At 50.0% G+C, this 18,250-nt stretch overlaps 1 protein-coding gene across 2 annotated transcripts in view; it reads left to right on the top strand.

Moving 5' to 3' along the window:
• Positions 1-1,220: 1,220 nt before the first annotated feature.
• ZBTB7C (zinc finger and BTB domain containing 7C) overlaps positions 1,221-18,250 on the top strand; it is a 276,283-nt gene continuing 259,253 nt past the window's right edge. For both annotated transcript variants that reach the window (XM_029922910.1, XM_029922909.1), the window contains exons 1-2: positions 1,221-1,287; positions 4,291-4,523. The gene's annotated coding sequence lies outside the window, so the exon portion shown is untranslated. The remainder of the gene's footprint in view (positions 1,288-4,290; positions 4,524-18,250) is intronic.

The raw sequence follows: 18,250 nt of genomic DNA on the forward strand, positions 1-18,250 counted from the left end.
CCGGCAGCCTTGAAAATCCTGGCTGGGTCTCCCAGGGCAGAGGAGGCCTGGGAACCTGACTCTCTGTGCCAGGCTCATATTTAGAAATGTCTCCAGCCAGAGGTTGGCGTGTGTCCCGCTTGGACTCTGGGCAGGGGGTGCAGTCACATGTGCTGCTTTCGAGTGGGCAGATTCTGAGTGGGCAAGGGCCTGCTTTGAATATAAACACACTCCTTTTATGCCGAGGAGCTGGTATCCGAGCCTGTGTGCCTGCGTCCTGGCCCAGGGCAAGGACCAGGAGCTGGATGGGCAATGGGGGAAAGGAAGAAAGATGTCATGGGCTTGACCTGGGCAAAATGGTGGTGGACGAGGGGTCCCAGCTCTCTACCTGACGCACCGTACCCACAGTCCGACCCTCTCTGTTTTCTGCGCTCCTTTTCAGGTGGCCAGAGCACTGGGGCCCACAGTCCCATGGGAGCCTGACAGTGTCCTGACCTAGACTCTCCTTTTTTGCCTCTAGGTTCCCCGCTCTGTTCAGGGGCAATCCTGGGGGGCAGTGTGAGTGGGACGAGGGTGAAGCTGGATATGGGGGTGGCACCTGGAGCAGGGTCTGGCTCCCTCTCCCTGCCTGGGAGCAGCCGGCCCATCAGCCTCTCCGGATGGACTGTGTACACTGTGGCCCTGACAGCCTCATCCCTGAAGGCTCGCTCAGCGCTGACCACGGACGGGTTCTAGGGTTTCTCGCTCACCCTGCTTTCTCTTCCATGTCTGTGCATGAGAATGGGTGACTTAGATCAAGTGATCTTGGCCTTAAATTGTAGCCTCCTGGGGAATAGACATCACGCCCCAGCCCTGTAGAAACTCCCTTTGCTTTTTATAACAGTTCCTCTAAGGAGGGGCCATCTAGTTCATTCATCTCGCCTCAAATAATTAACGAGCACCCTCGAAAGTGCAGCCCCTGGACAATTACCAGCCCCCCAGCACTGGCGGGGGCTTCCGGCCATCACACCTCTCCGCCATCTGCAGGCCTGCACTGGGGACCAAAGTGGCTAGTTCAACATCAGCTCTTCTGAACCAGGGCTGCCTTCCTGCAGCCGAATCTTCAGAGAGAGTCCACGTGCAGCAACAGGACCCTCCTCCGGCAGCCTGCAGCCAAGCCCTGGCCCAGTGCTCAAGCTCCTGGCTGGGGGCCCCGCCTCTCCCTGCCCCATCCTTCCTTCCTATCCCCACATCTCAGGGAAGAAGACTCCAAGCAGTGGTCAAGAAGGCTGAATAGATACTTTCTTTGTATCTCCTGGGAGCAACATGGTAAATATGCAATAATGGGATGAATGGACAAGGGGATGAATAAGCGCGTGAGCAAAGGAACGAAGGAACACATGGGAAGCAGGCTTAGTTCCCCAGGAACTTCAGATCTGGAGGAAAAGACTGGACCAGCTTAGATTGGTAGCTCTGTGGGACTGAAGGGGACCCTGGGGATGGGGTTCCTCACCTTGGGATGGGAAAGGAAGTGTGGGCTCAGAGGCAGGAGGGGTGGTGCCGCGGAGACCACGGAGGTCAGAGGATGGCTAAATTGCCCAGGGTGAGCGAGATCTGGAACCAGTGCAAGGCTGCCCTACTTTCTGTCTGCCGCTGCCCTGAGTGTCCCTCGTCCTTGGGAAAAATTGCCTTTTCATATGGTTGGGAGTGGACGACGCAATTTTTCTTCGAGGGTTAATTGTTTTGCTGACAGCACAGATAATTAGGAATGAGAATCCCGGAGTGAGGGCGACAGCACCATCTGCTGTGAATGCGCTTCAGCCCCACCTTGCAGGAGGGCCCGAGAGGCCGTCCCTCCTCACCCTCCCTACCCCCAACAAGAATTGATGAGCTTTAGCTGTTTGCCTCTGGAGCTACAGCTGCTGGGTGGCCGCGCAGCCCGCGGGACAGGCCGGTGACTGGCTTCTAAGGGGCTGAACGTGTTCTCCTTCCCCGATGGCGATTGCTGCATGTTGTACAACTCACTTAAGGGCTCCAAGGTTGACTGAGGGCCCGCTGAGCTGCCTGGGACTCAGGGCTAATGCCAAGGGAAGGATTTGCTGTTCATCTTCCCATAGCCTGATGTTTGGAGGTTTCTGGTCTGCTGTTGACCGGAGGTGGGTGTGTGGGTCTGCGCTGAGCCATGTGGCTGCCGCTGGTGTTTAGGTAATTTTCCTGCCTAGCTCCTTGGACTTGCCACCTGTCCTGGGTTTCCAGGCCTGTGGCCTGTGCTGCTTTCTCTGGAAGGAGTTTGGCCCAGCCCTGTCCTCTATTGCTAGGTAGGAATTTCCAAATCATGACTTCCTCCATTACCATAGAAGCAGAGCAACTTTGGAATTAGGGGAGGAATGCATTGTCTAGGAGCAGATCATTCTTCATATGGGTGGAACATTATGGGTTTTTCCCCCACTTTTATTATTTAGGAATATATCACATATACAAAAGAACCTATGAATGTGCACTTGCTTTTTGAAGGTAATAATAGTAATTGCCTAGTTTGTTCAAAGGTGCTTTTAACCCCCAGTGATGCCTTGCCCAGAAATGCCTGCGAGGTGGGAGCTATAGAGAGCCAGGTCCCCCAGGAAGCTCAAGGTTGGCAGAGCCCCCACGCCACCCCTAGAAAACTGGGGCTATTTATCACAGCCAATTTCCTCTTTGCCTGAGCTGCTCCTGTTAGCCAGGAGCCTACACATTCCCGTCTTCCTATTTATCACTCTATTCTCTCTGTGCTTGCTCCTCCCAAACCCTCCTATCAGGGAAGAAACCAAAGGCATGACTGTTCTCTTCTCATCCTGCAATAGCAGGCCAAGCATGCCTCTGCTCTCCTCCCCCGCTTCCTACTCCTCTTGACTGCCCCCTTCCCCCAGGTGACAGGAAATTAACCTAGGACCAGGGAGCTTGCTGGAAAGAATGATTTTTGGGAGTTAGGAGTTCCTGTCTTGGCTCTTTCACTAACTTACTGTGTGACCTTTAGCAAGATTCTCAACGTCTCTGTGCTCTGTTTCCTCATCCTCAAAATACCCCTTATGTTGGTATTGGGAAACAAGTAAGTCCAATGGGTGTAAAAGTAGCTTGAAGGGTATTTAAAATTTTTTTTAATGTTTATTTTTGAGAGATAGAGATAGAGGGTGAGCAGGAGAGGGGCAGAGAGAGGGAGACACAGGATATGGAGCAAGCAGGCTCCAGGCTCTGAGCTGTCAGCACAGAGCCTGATGCAGGGCTCAAACCCATGAACTGTGAAGTCATGCCCTGAGCTGAAGCTGGACACTTAACCGACTGAGCCACCCTGGCGCCCTGAAGGGTATTAAGCATAATATGTGTTGTAAGACATTGTCATCATTGTGCTTATTAGAATTCCTGGGACCTCACATCTCTGCCTTCCTTTGCCACCCTCATCCCTGTCCATGGTGCTACCCTTCACTAATAGTGCTGGGTGCCCTGGTGGACACTCTCCACCTGCCACAGCACCTTCTTAGAAATGGGTGTGCTGAGGCTCAGAGGAGCCCAAGATTATGGCGGAACTCAGGGTCACAGCCATCCTGGGTAGCAGGACCCCTCTGCACCATTAGAAGGGGAGGTCATGACTGTGAGGTACAGGGCTGTGGCTGGCATGGACCCAGTCTCCAGAGGTGAGCGGGCCTCCGTGCTGAGTGGGGTTACTTCCAGCTGGGGCTTTCTGTGGGCCGTGGTCTTGGCTATGAGACGTGGTAACTCAGTGGAGCCAATCTGTGTCCCTCACTCTTTGAAGTTTGCATCTGCACCCTGTCTCTTGCTCTAAGCCTAAGGACTATGAAAGGAGGTTCATGATAAGCCATAGGTGGGTGGCCTTCCTGGAGTCGCCAAACCACAGTGCACTAGAAGCCTTACCCCATGGGTGTTGGAATGTCCCTGGTAGACCTGGCTCTGTTCTTTGTGCTTTTCAACATCGGAGGGAGAGCACCAAGTTCTTTCCTCTTTCCTGGGGCAGTGAGCTATTATGAGCTGAACTCTGAATAGTAGGTAGGATGAAGGGTGGGTCTTTCAGGCAGATAAATCAAAATACACAGAGGTAAGAAAATAGGAATGAAGGGTGTGTGTGTGTGCACACGTGTGTACACACTAAGGCCTGGGGGTAGGGTTAGTGGGTGCGACATGGGCATTGAAGATCCTGGCTGAAATAAAATCTGTATAATCACCAGGAACTGTAGGACCTAGTAATAAAGAGTGTTAAGAGGATGGTTGGAAAGTTCTAGAACACTTAAAACTCAGATGTGTGTTTCGGGTAGGCGACAGAGGCCTCTGTTCTGATTGCAGATCCCCTCTGAAGCAGCTGGGAGCTCGGAACGTGTTGCCACCTCTGAAGAGTGGGCCAGCTGGGAAAGCAAGAAGAGACTGCGAGGAGCCCCCCCCCCCCGGGCCTGAGGCGTGGCTGTGACCCACAGACCACTGGACCTGGCACCTCCAAGTCAGGAGGGCTACACAACCAGTGAGACTCAAGAAGAATCAATGCTTCGGCCCCCAGCGACATGTACGCGGTGTAATGACAGGTAAGGAACCTGGGGCTCATCCATCCTTTCTGAACGATGTGGCAGGGAGGGGAATACATCAGCCCGCAGTCGACATAAAATGTCAGCCCTCCGAAAGATAACTATGCAAACAAAGTGCTGTAAGGCCTGATAAGATGATAGATGGGCGCTTTATAGTTATTAGTTTCTGCCCCATGCGCTTGCTAGAGCCAGGCCCTGGAAGATTTAGCAGCAGGTGGGTTCACTTCCTATGCTTATGGGAAGGCCTGATGCCTTTATAGATGGAGCACCTCTTGTTTGAAGAGCTCAAAGTAACAAATCAAGTAGTCATTGTTCCTCATTGGGGTTGATGCCAGTGGGGAAACAGAGGCAGTGAGGGTTACAAGAGCACTGTCATGGATTCATGAAGCAAGGATACATGAGGGATAGACCTCACTGATCGGGAAGGCTTCCAGATGGATTGAGATTTCTTCAATGATAGGGTGAGGTGAAGGGTTGGTATTTCTTGTAGAAAAAAGGAAAAGGGGATTTTATGGCTCCCTCCATCCCTCCAAGGGGGCTAGATCAAGTAGCAGATGTCAAGGGGGACTGGGGAAGGTCATGAGCAGGTGTCTGAGGAGCACAGGAGGGGGCTGGCAGATACCCTGGGTCTAGCAGGTGACCCTGGGAAGTCAGCCAAGCAGGAGGCATCAAACAGGTCCCTAGGGCCTAGAAGGTGGGGTTCTGAGGCTAGAAGGACAGGGAGCCAGAGGGATTGGAGACCCTAAAGGTGAGCTCTGATCCTGTGGAGGGCCTCTTACCTTTGGTCATCTGGTCTTTGCTCTGTGTGTCTTATAGGGTACCATTCTGGCAGCTTCCCCCCTGGGGAAAACGGCAGGCTAGGGCAGAAGCAAAAATAGTGTAGGGCCTTGGGAAACTGACCAGAGCAGGGGGAAGAAGGACCAATGGCCTGGAGCAGGAGGCTCAAGGAGGTGTGGCAAATTCCATTCCAGTGCAGGCCAGTGTCAGGATCCATAGGGTCAGGCCAAGGGATGGGGAGGGGCAGAGTATCAGGACTTCTGGGTGGCCTTGTTCTAAATCAGGCAGAAAGAATAAGATGAGGAAGGAATTTAGAAAGCTGAGCCCGGCCCTAGGAAATGGGTCAGCCTCTGGCACCAGGCAGGCCTAGGACTTAGCCCCTGTGTATATGAGGAAATAAAGGGGGGAGGGTTAAGCACCCGGGAGCCCAGCAAGTATAGCCCAGCCCAGCGGCCTCGGGCTGTGTCTCTGGATGCTGGCCCTGGACTATTCACATCTCCCACCTCTGGAAGCTGGGAAGGTGGTCTGTATATCTCAGACTTGCCTGGGGACCTGGGCAGGGCTGACCCTGGAGGGCAGGTGATATGGGCAGAAAAGGCTCAGCTGGCAGGATAGTATGTGCAGACCTTCATCATGTGTGTGGCCTCAGAAAGTAGTGCAATATGCTTCCTGATCAAGGCAAGAAAGAGTGAAGGATCAGGTCTGTGAGAAGGTTCATACTCTATTTTACCAATATTGCCGAGTACCTGTTATGTCCTGGGCACTGTGTTAGGTGCCAGAGACGCAAAAATGTAGGAGGCATCTCTGCTCCCAAGGGAGGGGGGATGGGGCTGAGGGAAAAGAATGTCAATGGGACAGAGCCAGGACTCCAGGAGCCTCAGGCTCCTATCTTCAAGGCAGGGACCATGCTGTCTCACTCACGGGCTGAGTGGGAGAATTAAATAAAATAGAACATGCAAAACACTTAGCCCAGCGCTGGCACTCTAGTGAGTGATCAATACGTTGAGTTGACTCCCATTATGCGGCTCTTGGAGGAGCTCACAGTCTGGCAGGGGCGGGAACAGAGAAGGCCGGGAGAAACACCTCCGGATTCCCAGGGCTTCCGATTGCCCTGACAGGGTGAGGCCTGGGCTCCGAAAACCGGGTTATCAGCATTTGTCTGGCTGTGGAAGATAAAGTTCCAAGTGGATCCAAACACTCAGAAATGGTGACTGAGTTCAAGTGCTCTGGCAGTTGCTGGGCCTAGGGGTTCCAGGTGGGCACCAGGTAGGTAGCAAAGAGGGCAGGAGGGGCAGGGCCCTGGATTTACAGAAGTGTCGAGAAGAGTCGAGTCTGGAGAAATCTTGCCTCCTCTGCTTCCCGTGTGGTTCCTGGGAGAGGGGCCGGGTGAGGTGGGTGTAGAAACCGAGGCAAGCCTTGGGTCCTGCCTCAGGGCTGCCTGGGAGAGCCTGAGCCATGGATGTAAGCCACACACACGATTTTAAATTTTCCAGTAGCCACATCAGAAAGGTAAACACCAGCAAGTAAAATTAATTGTAATAGTGCATTTCATTTGACTCAAAGGCCCATGTATTATCATCATTTCAGCATGTAATCAATATATAAATTATTAATGAGATGCATATGTTCTTCTTTTCATACAAAGTCTTTGAAGTCGAGAGTGTATTTGACAGTTAGAAATACCCTTCGGTTTGGACTAGCTGCACTTCAAGTGCTCCATAGCCACCTATGGCTTGTGGCTACTATCCTGGACAGCTCAGGTCTAGAATCTAGGATGTCTTGCCAAGCGGCATCCGGGGGCCAGGTGTATCCTGAGCTAAACAACAGGACTTACTATTATGTCCTCTTATTGTTCTTTTTTTTTTTAATTTTCTAATGTTTGTTTATTTTTGAGACAGAGACAGAGCATGAGTGGGGGAGGGACAGAGAGAAAGGGAGACACAGAATCTCAAGCAGGCTCCAGGCTCCAGGCTCTGAGCTGTCAGCACAGAGCCTGATGCAGGGCTTGAACTCCCAGACCTGAGCTGAAGTTGGACACTTAACTGACTGAGCCACCCAGGCGCCCCTATTACGTCATCGTCTTATGGCGCATCTGTAATGTATCTCTGGGGAAATTGGCTTGAATACTCAGAGATGTCTTGAATCACTTCTTCTAGATGGTGACGTGTGTTTTCTGGAGCCAGCCCTGGCTATAGGTCTCCCCAGCTGGTCTTAGGCCCCCAGCGTCTGCTTGTTCCAGGCTGACCTCAGGCAGCTCCTAAAGCTCTCTGGGCTTCAGATGCTTTGCTGAAAGTGGCACTAATCATTTCTATCTTGCTGGGTAACAGGAGGACCGAGTACAATAATGAGTGATTATTCTGCGACATTCGATGTCAGGAAGGAATTCTTGTTATTTTCCTAAATCAAATGACAACCAATTTGAGTTCCCCTATTGGCTAGGTTTGGCAAGTTTCCCAAGCAGGCATTTCTGTGGTCCTGTCTGTTGTAGGAGAACAATGGGGATTTGCAGGTCAGGAAGAGCGGGGAGGGAGGCGAGGCCTGGACCTGCGGTCCCTCCTTATCCAGGTCTGTGTGGTCATCTGGAGGAGACATCCCTGAAGGCAGTTTGTGCCCCACTGTCACCTCTGCCAGAGGGAATGTTGAGGCCCCTAGGCCTTAATCTAGGGTTTGGACACCACCAAGGTGCTCTGTTCCAGTGGAGGGAGGATTTCCTGCTTCTGCAGGACCCATGACCTGAGCCATCCCAAGCATCTTGGGACCTACCCCAGGGATCCTGCTTCAAAAGCCGCATGTCCTTCAACCCCGCCCCACTCTGTTCTTCCAGCTGTGGCCTTTGAGACAAAGACCCATCTCTACCTTATCAGCCCCTGTCTTTCCCTAGCCATAAAAATATGGAGAGCTGCCTCCGAGGACAAGGGAACCCATTGCCACAGAGTCTGGCTGCTCTTTCTGGCGGTGGGGAGTGTTTTGTGAATGACATCTGCTCCAGCCACTGGCCCCCAGCAACAGCAGAAAAGTGAGGTTTGGGGAGAGTGTCTGTAGGAAGGTCCCATGTCTTCCAAGACTAGTGTGGGAGGAACAGGACAAGGAGGTGAAGGTCAGTGTTATTAACTTGGTGTCGGCTGTGCTGTGATAGCGCAAAGTCTGCCGAACTAACGGAGACTCTCCAGGCCTGAAGACTGAAGCAGTGTTTCCAAGGTTGGGTCAACACCTGATCGCGTGTGGTGGGGACAGTGGTGCTTTGATGCTCACAGCGGTGGCCTGTGGGTCCCTGTGTTGCTGCCTCTCTTGACGGGGGGTCCTGTCCCCTGAAGCAGCTGGCCCCTGCTTCCTGCTGCTTCTGCTGGGACCCATGTTCTCAAAGCTGTCACGAATCAAAAAGGATCCTCCAAGCTAGTGTCATTGTGACTTAACATCTATTTTGAGAGGTGATCTGTGGCACATTTGGAGGACAGCGGGCAGGATGTTTCACAAACTCAAGCACATTTAGTTCGAGAGGCAGTCATGGCTCTAAGTTTATTGTGTGACCCTGTGCAGTTCTCTCACCTTCCCCAAGCCTTAATGTTCTCATCTGTTAAATGGGCATGAGAAAGCCTACAGTGATGCCAGGCCGACATGCATTTGAAAAGCAAGAGGCACTCCGAATCGTCATCACCAAGGATTTGAAAGTATTGCGGCAGCACCCTAACAGTGTGGGACTACGTTCCTTAAAATTAAGCTCTCTTTTGCTTCCTGGGTGCCCCCAGGGAATCGTTACTGATACATCCCTGTGTAATTTTGTAGCAGGGAGAGGCAGACAGCCACAGTGCCCTTGACTGACAACCTTCATATGGGTATTTAACAATTTTAATTTTTCATGATTCCTCTGACAAAAATAGTGCCGACTAAAAACAAATACATTTGTATTTTCCATCTCCTTAATTAGTTTCTAATTTGGGGGTTCTTATTAGCTTAAAATCATCCCACTGAAATGGTCCTTGGATGATAAAAAATGTGAAAACCACAATCAATTCTAGAGAGATCTTGGTATTTAATTATGCTGATTGGAGCACTAGAGCCCCCTGGTAACACGAACCTCTCAGAATAAGCTTGATTTGTGTAATTTGGTTTTTAAAAATTTGGATGCATATTTATCATATTCAACTATGTGTTCTTGTTCTCCTTGAGATTCTACTCATCTTCTGGGAGATGGGTGGAGGAATCCATGGGCTACTGAGATTCTAGCTGAGCCCACGGAGTTGCTCGTGGGACCTGGCCTGAAGGGAACAGAGGGTCCCCGGCTTGGCTGGCCACTTAAAAATGTCTTTTCTTACCAAAAAAAAAAAAAAAGAAAGGAAAGGTTAAAGGTCACACAGAGACAGCCTAAGAAAAGATATGCTGATAGAATTTTGGAGGTTGATACTAGAAAAGAGTCTCCCATGAAATCCTAGAAAGTGGGCCCATTGCAATGGGTTCGAGAGGTATCTAGAGCCAGATTTTAGAATGTGATATAATTTTGGAGACACTGGGAAGACATAGTTTCTCAAAAAGTCACCCAAACCCATGGGCTAATATTGGCTTTGCTAAACTAAACGTTGGGCAACCAGATGCAATGTAATAGGAGGAACACGGCACCACCCGTGAGATTTGCTTGCTGTCAAGCTGAGCCTAAATCTGCTCAAGCCTGTACATCTAACTACCGTTTATACAGGAACTAGAGGAACTTGCAAAAATACCACTGAAAGTGGCTTTGCCATCACCAAAGCCAGACCCAGACCTCAGGACAAATGCCCTCATTTCACCAATAGAATGTGGAAGGGGAGTTAAGGGGAGGTGCAAGGGAAATTCTGACAGATTACTAGAGTATTTAAAAAAAATATTCTTAATGTTTATTTTTGAGAGAGAGAGACAGAGCTGGAGCAGGGGAGGGGCAGAGAGAGAGGGAGACACAGCTGGAGCAGGGGAGGGGCAGAGAGAGAGGGAGACACAGAATCCCAAGTAGGCTCTAGGCTCCGAGCTGTCAGCACAGAGCCCCACACAGGGCTCGAACCCACAAACTGCGAGATCATGACCTGAGCTGAAGCTGGATGTTTAACTGACTGAGCCCTCTGGGCACCCCCAGATTACTAGAGTCTTAAGAGACTCACCAGCCAAATGCACTCTGTGGGTCTGGTTTGAGTCCTGATTTGGGGCCTGGACCAATCTGAGAGAATCGGTGATATTAGGTCCAGGATGGACGTCAGATATCCAGGAGTTGTTATTAGTTTTTTAAGGCATGTGATTTTTGTGGCAGCATTACATACTGAGGTATTTACAGATGATATAACATGGTATCTGGAACTTTCTCTAATGTGATCCAGGTTTAAAAAAAAAAAAGAAGCAAGAACAGCAGCTTGCTGCATATTTTTGAGCCTGGTTTGGTGGTTGGTGATGGGCACCTGGGGATTTATTATGCTCTTCTGTTTGTGCATATTTGAAAAGTTTAATAATGTAAAATATAATAATAATAATGAGGAAGAGGAGGAGAGGAAGAGGAGGAGAAAGAGGATGAGAAAGAAGAAATGTCTTTACTGGCTGGCTGAGCCCTGAAATTTTACTGTTAGTCCAGTTTAAGCCTTCCTTCGTCCATCACCTACAGCTACCCCTGGGAGTGTGAGTTTGCCTGTAGGGAAGTAGCAGTGGGTCCCTAGAAGGTTTCCCCCATGCAGGACACCACAGGGTCTCATGCAGAAGAGTTCCAGGTAAGGGCAGTTTGGGGATGGCTGTATTGAAGTAAAGCCAAACAGATTTCTTCGGAGCCTTGGCTGTGCTACTATACACTGTGCATCTTGGGTGAGTGTGGGCTAAAGCGATGCAGTGTCCCCTCAACTTATGGGCTTCAAAGGAGATAGAAACCTCTAGCCCCTTCAGGGAAAATCAGACTAAGATCGGAAACCTGGGTTCCAGAGCCAATTCTATTTACTAACTAGTTATTGGTTAATGACTTAAACTCAGTTTTCTTATCTGTAAACTAAGCTTAATATCACCTACTAGGTACTTGACAAGAATAGCAAAGGGCTTCATACACAGTATAAAGCCCAAGAGCAAATGTTAAATTGTGTGGTTTTTTTTATTTGGTGCCACTTTCTGAAACTCAGTCCACAAATGTTTGCTTGGAGGCTCATGGCTCTGTATCCAGGGTGTGGTACACATCACCTCAAGGATGGACTGTTGTGGGTGTCACACGCTCGAAAGATACAAGGGTGGTAGAAACGAGCTCTCTGTCCTTTGGGAGGTCATAATGAAACTGGGAAGGCGGTGAGAATAATCAGTGACTGGGAGGAGCAAAGCCATCTAGCCCTCGGGGCCAATGAAAGGTTACAATTTAGAGGAAGATGGGGCCACTCTGGTATGGTTCGTGGCACTTGACCTGGGCCTTGAGGCCAAGATTTGCACAGGCCACCCCTTTCTTGGTTATGGACCACTCAGCTGGAATACTTCCCTGTCTCCGGCCTCCACACGCCCACATTCTGCAGCTGAGCACATAAACCTTGTTTGGATTACGGTGCTATCTCATGTGAGGGCCCAAGTCCTCCCCATCCGGAACAGGGGTCAGTGCTCCCCCTGCCCGGCCCTCCCCGCCACTCCCATCCTCTCCTCCACTCTGCCTCCACCTCTTGTTTCCGTCTTCCCCCCAGAGCCTTCAGAAGGACTGGGATTACTCATCCCATCCACACTCCTCACTCCTGCCCTCTCTTTTAAGTTAAAAAAAAGAAGTATAAACCACAGAAACAAAGCAATAAATTATGACTCAGAAACACCCAAGCCTGATGTGGAAATGCTTATCACCTTCAGATCGTTCCTCCGGGCAGGGAGAGAAGACGACCTGAGTGGGAATCGTGCGAAAGGTGGGCAGCGGTGGATTAAGTAGAAGTGGAAGGATCGGAGGCACCCCTGGGAGCTGGTCCAGTTTCTGAGCTGCTGAGAGCTGGCTGGGGGGCCTGGATGGTGTGGGGTGTGCATGCAGTTATTCGGGATGTGAATAGCCGTCAGGGGCACTTGTTAGCAGAGAGCCCACACTGCCCTTGAATCTGCACAGCAGAAATGAAATAAAAGGAACCCAGAGAAGAACAGGGCTGGGTGGGCGCTTCAGATCAACAAGGAATTCTGCCACGTGAGGATTCAGAGACATGTGGGACACATGCCGTGTCCTCAAGAGCCCGTGTGGGCAGAGTGCAGCCCACTCCGGGCACGTTTTAAGGCTCAGAAAGCTGTTGTTAGTACTGATATTTGGGGGAGGGACTTACCAGTGCTTGGCACATAGTTGCCCCTCCCCGCACCCCCATGCTGTGGCTTTCATAGCAACCACAGACCTCAGACCTCAGCTTTGGGATCAGAGAGCCCTGATGTTGGGTCCTGGCCATAGCACTTGGGCAGGTGACTTAGTCCTGAAGCTCAGTGGCCTCTGGTATAAGACGGGGAGCCATGCCTTCCTCTCAGGGTGGCTGGGAGGAGGAAATGAAATGATCCACAGGGAGTCCTTGGCCCCCAAGGGCCCTCAACAACTTTTCGTTTTCATCTCTACCTCTTTGGCCACTGAGAAGGAACAAGACATCTGACAAGTAACCCTGAGCCTCAGTTTCCTTATCTACTAAATGGAAAGAATTAGATCACCTGCCCTATGGACATCGCTTAACACACATGCAAACTATACCCAGAAGAGTTCCCAGAGTGGCAAAAGGTGCAGGTGGTCTGGGAGGGAAATTGAGTAGCACCTGACTCGAAACTGGTTTGCACGGTGCATTTTGGCCGCTTCACTTTCCCAGAGGCTACTCAGCCCACTTTTCTGTCCTGCTGGGGGTTAGGAGAAGTGCATGGGGCCAGACCCAGCAGATCTGACTTGCGGCGCTGCCTCTGAAGCTGCCCTGTGTGACCCCGAGCAAGTCCCGTAACTGCTTCCTCAGACACAAAAATGAAGGCTAAAAGCTGCCGGCCACTGGACACCGAGAGGACCCAATAGGATGATGAATTAAAGCCTTTCTATGTTGTAAAGTGGTGACCAAATGGAGGAGGCCGCCATCCTCTCCACAGTCATCCAGGCCTTCTGAGCCAGGTGCAACAAAAGATTTAATAGCACCTGTTAATTGATTAACGTGCAGCCTGCTATTTCGCCCACTTCTGGGGACAGGGGTGACTATTTTTATATTAGAGACACTCCTTAAAGAAGTCTTCCCTGACCCTGATCCTCTGTTGCCTTTCTGAGTCAGAGGGTATAGCTTCTCCTGGCCCTGGCCATTGGGGCTGAGATCAGCCATCCATTTACCCACTTATTCTAATTCACTTTATAACTCAGTGCTCGCTGTGGGCTTTGATTTACAGTTAATGGTTCATCTTTAAATGAACACTTGTCTGGAATCTTCCATCAGTCAAAGGTGGTGGTATTGACCTGGCAGCCAGGTAATGAGGCCCGGAGTGCTGTCTGTTTTTTTTTTTTTTTTTTTTTTTTGGTCAGTATTTCCCCTGTTTCTTCCTATCAGCCACATAAGTAACCCTCTGCAACTATGTACTCCTTTTATTTTCAGGCCACATCGTATCGTGGAAAGAGTGCAGGGATTGGTCGGGAGGTAGGAGCTCTGAGCCCAGCTTTGCTGTTAGCTCATTTGCTGCATGATGCTAAGTAAGAAAATAGTGACCTCTCTGGGCCTTAGTTTGCCTTCCGGCAGGAAGTTCCAAGTTGAGAGGGGAGAGTTTGCCCCGAGCCTTGGACGTGGCCAACCAGCCCAATGAAGTGTGTCATGAATGAGAGAGATCTATGTTCAGATTACAAAAATAATAACTGCTTCGTGTAAGAAAAAAATTAGAAGTGTTTCACTGAGAAAGTGAAGGAAATTGGAATAGCCCCCTCCCCACCCAGAGACAACCGGGGTCAACCATTCAGGGCATTGTTACATCTGTATTGTCAGTGTGGGTCTGGAAAATAGGTCCAGATTGCCCCCAAATGGGGTCAAGCTGTATGTTATGTTCTGCAGCTTGTGTTTTTGCTTAATATTATCTTTTTAAAAATTTTTTTAAAGTTTATTTCTTTTGAGAAAGTGAGGTAGAGCGCAAGCAGGGGAGGGGCAAAGGAAGAGGGAGAGAGATGCTCACGCAGGCTCCACACTGTCAGTGAAGAGCCTGACGTGGGGCTTGAACCCAAAACCTGAGATCATGACCTGAGCCGCAATCAAGAGTCAGATGCTTAACTGACTGAGTCACTCAGGCGCCCCTTTACTTAATATTTCTTAAAAAAAATACTCATGCACATCACTCTTGTTTTTCATAATATGGCTTTCTATAGTATGGATATAATTTATTCACAGACTAGAATTAATTTCACTAATGGACATTGGGGTAGTGGCAGTGAATTGTAATTGATTGGATGGTTGGCTGCCCCTCCTGTTCCGGGAGTGGGTCAGAGAGGAGCCTGGGAGGGGAGAGCTCATTCCTAGGGCCAGAGCCACCATCCTTAGCTGAAGGCACTGCTGCCCAGAACTGGGGGCATTGACCATCAAGCTGGGCACACGGTGAGGAGGGCCTGGGGTGTGGTGGGCTGGATCTATGGACAGGCAGGAACCTAATTGTGTGAAAGTAGTTCTTAGTGCAGTTGAGTTGCTCCTGGGACCACAGAATGTCAGCAGCTGGGACAACTGTGAATCAGGGCTGAGTCAGGGAGCAGATGTGGGCACAGCCCCCAGAGGCGGGCAGCCTTCAGTGGCATTGGCCTGGTGCAGGCCCCAGCTTTCACTTGCTCCCTCCAGTGAGAGGCAGGGAGGCCAGGCCACAGTGGCCTCCAGCCCCAGTAGGCTGACTATCTGCCCTCCATTCCTAGCCTCCTCGAGGCTGGAGGTTGGAGGCCGGTGACATCCCCCCTCTCACTTCTGGGTTCACGGGACTGTGGGATCCTAGGCAAGGCAGGTGTAGCCTCCATTTCTGGGAGAAGGCAGAAGGGAGACATTGTTGGCTCCTGCACCTGGAATTCTTTCCCATTTCCTCTTTCCTCTTGTATGTAACTGAATTAGGATGTTTGAATAGGTAAGCATCTATTTTTACAGTTCAAAAGTCAGAACGACATACAAAGGCACATATACCCAGAATTCTCCCTCTAGCCCTTTTGCCCCCATAGGTAACCATTTATATAACTTTCTGGTTAATACTTCCATTGTTACTTTATGCTAAAATGGAGAAAGTTGAATATATATTTTTAGTTTTCTACCTTACCATACAAAATATAGCCTATTGTGTATTGTATGACTTGCTTTTTTTAATGTCCTTACACGTGTATCCTTGAAATGTCTCCATATTAGTACATAGAGCACTTTCTCATTTATTTATATATTTGATGATTTATTTGTTTTTAATAGCTGTGTAGTATTCACTGGATGTAAGAATAGGAATTTTTATTTTTTATTAAAAAATTTTTTAATGTTTACTTATTTTTGAGAGAGACACACACAAAGCATGAACAGGGAGGGGGCAGAGAGAGGGAGACACAGACTCCAAAGCAGGCTCCAGGCTCTGAGCTGTCAGCACACAGCCTGATGCAGGGCTTGAACTCATGAACTATGAGATCATGACCTGAGCCGAAGTTGGATGCTTAATCAACTGAGCCACCCAGGCACCCCTGGACGGGAATTTTTAAAACAAGCCCCCTATAGAGGGACACTTGGATCATTTCCAGTTTTTTTGTTTTTATTTTTGCTACTAAACCAATTCTATAATCCGATGTCAGTCTGAACTATTTTGTTGCATGTGTGTATACATTCCATTATAAACCACCCCAAATCATCTTCTAGAAGTTGGCAGAGTATGCGTTTACATGTGAGCAGATAAGTGAACATGATTTTGCTTCCAGATTTCTATGCCTTGTTGTCCAGAGGACTCAGTCCCAAGCTCCCTAGCATCCCACAGTCACCAAAACATCTGCCAAGGTGCAGTGTCCTTTGCCTGCCAACCTGGGACATTAGACATAGTCTTTGTTTTCATCAGCTCTGGTGATTTCAGTTAAGACTCAATCCTGGGCCCTAAACATCTGAAATCCCTAGGAAGGTTAGCGGGGAGTCTAGACCAGTGGTAAAAACAGCGTGGTCTAGACCAGTGAGAGGGTGCGGGTTCCAGATCTGCCCCCGATGAACTGGGGGAGTGTGTCTTCCTTCATCTGTCACACAGGTGAGCTGAGTGGCATAAAGGTCCCTCCCCATCCTGACATGCCATGGTTGGAGGAGCAACCAACTGGTGTTAAGTGCAGTTTTAAAATCCTTAGGCTCTGGCTCACAATTAAGCATCACTTTTTCAACTAGGGGCCTTGTGCTGGTGTTTCCTCACCTCCCTGCATGGCTGGAGAGCTTTCTTTAACGTGAAATCAAAGCTTTGATGAAGCTGGCTTGTACATAGTAATAAAATGATGCCCATGTGCAGATTCCCATTACTCATAACTACATTCATTTGGCTACAGATTTGTGAAGCCCTTTCATTGCTAGTGCATGAAAAAGGGATATTTCACACATGTTTCACATTAGCACCGTGATTTAGCTTCTAAGCGAGTAAGAATCAATGCAACAGCCAACTGCCACCCGAGAGCCCATTTATATTGTATTGCATTGCAGCGGCCCCACCTTTGACAGTGATCTTGTCAGATCTGATAAGGTAATAGTAATAATAACTTACATTTTCATTAGGTGGGTTCTTTCCCCAGGGCTTTGCTGCCTGCCTGTGTGCCTTCTTTGTGGTATGTCTGTTCCTGCCCAGGGTGTGTCCCAAGTCGGCAGGTGCCTCACGGTGAGCCTCGCCCTCGGAAAGAGGTCTCGGCACCATTTATCCATTAATCAGTTGGTAGATCAGTCAGTCATTCAGGCCAATGTTGGTTGGACAGAGGGTTGCACAGAAACCCTCAAACGCAATGTGTCCACACCCCGTACACCCTCTGCCTGTTAGCACTGCCCTCGGCTCATCCACCAGGCCTTCTGCTTCAGCCCCACCTGCTCCCCTGTGTCCCCAGAGTCTGCCATGCCCCTCCATTCCTGTCGCCGCCATGCAGCCCAGAGCGCCTCCTCTGGACCAGCCCCACAGCCCAACTGGCCTCCCTGCATTTTCTCATGCCACCCTTGCCCTGATCTTTTGTAGTTGCTCTGGTAAACATGCTCACCTGATTATGTCACGCCCTCAGTTAAACCCTCTGCTGGCCTCTTGTTGTTTCTATGATAAAAGTAGATTCTTGCCAGGACCCAGAGGGCCTGGCCACCTTATCAGCCTCCTTCTGCATGCTCTTCCCTTTGGTTTTAGAGCAAGCAGGGATCCTTTCCTCCTGGGGCAGTATGCCCACTGCTCTGCGTGGGAGCTGGTTTCCCTCAGTGTCATGAGTTTAACCCCTGCACGCCCATCACAGAGCAGCAGGGCTTTCCATTCCGGCCCAGCCCTTGCCCTCTAGAGGTTCTGGTCATATTGCTGTAACATAGTGGTTCTCAACTGGGGCGACTTTACCTACTCCCCGTCCCCGCCTCTCCTGGGGGCATATGAGGATGTCTGTAGACATGTTTTATTGTCAGAGAAGTGGGGAGGGGTGCTACTGACATTTAGTGGGGAGATGCCAGGGGTGCTGCTATGTCCTACAATGAACAGGAACCCCATCCCCACCAAAGAAGTCCAATGTCAATAGCACCAACGTTGAGAAATCCTGCCATAGCGTTTATAGGGGGGCCCTGGGCAAACCAAGTCCACCAGAAACTGACCCGATGAAGGGCACCCTCTCTGGAAAGACCAGCAGGTGCCTAGCCAGTCTGTATCCAGGGAAAATAGCCTCTCTTGCTGGAGGCTGAGGTGGGATTGAAGCCTGGGATAGAACTCAGAGGCAGATAAGAGTCAAATAGATGTTTGGAGCAGAGAGAAGATGTAATAGGGGCAGCCTGACCAGATGTGTACGGGGTTTGGGGAATGTGAGCAGTTTTTCTGAGTGGCAT

The sequence above is a fragment of the Suricata suricatta genome, chromosome 14 (genome assembly GCF_006229205.1).
Source record: "Suricata suricatta isolate VVHF042 chromosome 14, meerkat_22Aug2017_6uvM2_HiC, whole genome shotgun sequence".
NCBI lineage: Eukaryota > Metazoa > Chordata > Mammalia > Carnivora > Herpestidae > Suricata > Suricata suricatta.